The sequence below is a fragment of the Capsicum annuum genome, chromosome 3, assembly GCF_002878395.1.
Source record: "Capsicum annuum cultivar UCD-10X-F1 chromosome 3, UCD10Xv1.1, whole genome shotgun sequence".
In the NCBI taxonomy this organism is placed as follows: domain Eukaryota; kingdom Viridiplantae; phylum Streptophyta; class Magnoliopsida; order Solanales; family Solanaceae; genus Capsicum; species Capsicum annuum.
Genome location: NC_061113.1, coordinates 218636101 through 218637975, shown reverse-complemented (window position 1 = coordinate 218637975; position 1875 = coordinate 218636101).

Sequence of the window (1875 nt, the reverse complement as noted above, 5' to 3'; positions counted from 1 at the left end):
TTCTTATTTAAAAAAAATATATAAAAAGTAAGTGTGTGGAATTATTATTTTTTAAAATTATAATTTATTACATGACAATGACATGACACTGATTTGGTAATGACGTGGCGCGTGTGTAGTGCACTCTCCGTTGTGAGAGTGGGATTTTGACTTAGGGGTGAATTTAATTCACTTTAAAGATGTTGAGGGGGGTAAATAAACGGAAGTTAAGTTTAAGTGCTAAAGTGAGTTTGGAGGACAAGTTCGGGGGGAATATTTTTTCTCAAAGAAAATTCAAATTAACACTTTAGTGAAGGAATTGAAAGTGACGAAATTAATCTTTTAAATTTTAATAACAAATAAAAAAAGTCTCTTACATCTAAAAGGATTCAAACTGAAATATATTTTTGTAGACATGTGAAAATAAATAATTGTAATAAAAGATTTCTCAAAAAGGGAAGAACGAACAATGTGACATTTTAAAAATTGCAAAAATCAAAAGGGAATGTAACACTTGAGAAAAGTTTTGGTTATATTATTTCGTAGCATATGAACATGGCGATTTAATTTAAAAGAGTTGATTACACTTATTAGGACCTCTCCTACCCTCAATTGTTTTTCGAAAAAAACGTATTAGGACATTAAGTAATAAAATATTTATATAATGTTAATTTTATGGTCATATATAGTAGGACTTCTTAATTATTATATTTATAAAAGATAAATTTTGATTGTCATATATTTTAGGACTCCTTAATTATTAATTCTCTTAATATTTTTTACTATAAATTTTCTTCTTACCATATATTTTAGGGCTCCTTAATTTTAAATATTATAAATATAATTTGAGATAGGGAAAGGTTTAAGAATTAAGTTTTAATGAATTTTTAATTTTTAAAAAAATAATAAAAAGATGATTTTGTCAATTGCAGAATTATTTAATGAAGGACAAAAAATTCAATTCACTTTTCTAAGGGTCTTCACCCTTTTAATACATTGTAGATATAGATTATAAATATGTTTTATTTTTTTGAAGCTTGTATAATTCTATTACACCTTTATTTATAGTGTAATTATAAAAAAATCGAAAGAATCTATTAAATGAAAACTGAAAAAAGTTGATTTTGTGTTGGTTTGAATTGATTTATAGATTTAATAAGTCGATAAAAATAATTTAATAATGTTTAATGAAAAATCAAACCAAACCGACCTATATACACCCCAACTCGCCTCTCTCTTTGATTTTCTCCTTTTCCCTCTCTGCTGTCTCTTACCTCTCTTTCTCTTTCCATTCTTTTTTTTTTAATTTTGTATTTACTCCTTTTTCTCCATTTTTGTATATTTTCATCTTTCTCTCTCTCTCTCTCTATATATATATATATAAATATATATATAATTATCATTTTTATTTGGATAGTATAGCAATGAATAGGTATAATTTATCATGTGTATTTGTAGATAGATAAGTATAAGCATTATTTGTATTTACTTGATTCTATCATATACAGAATGCAATGTATCGTTTGATATAAATATTTTATTTGTATTTGTATGTTAAATTTATTGGTTGTATTTGTATATAAACAATCATTTATATCTATATGGTTCAGGTTATATCGACAAATATAATTTGTATTTGTATGGTTCAAGTTGTATAAACATGTATCATTTTATACAAATGCATCATGTGTATGGTTCAATTTGTACCAACAAATATAATTTATAGCAATGAATATAAACACAAGTATCAATAAATACAAAAATAAAATATACATGATTTTGTTGATCCAAATACAAATATGCAATCAAAATACATATATAAAAATACAAATGATGTAATCAACTACAGATATAAATATAAAACAAATGATACAATGAAACAAAAAGAGAATCGGT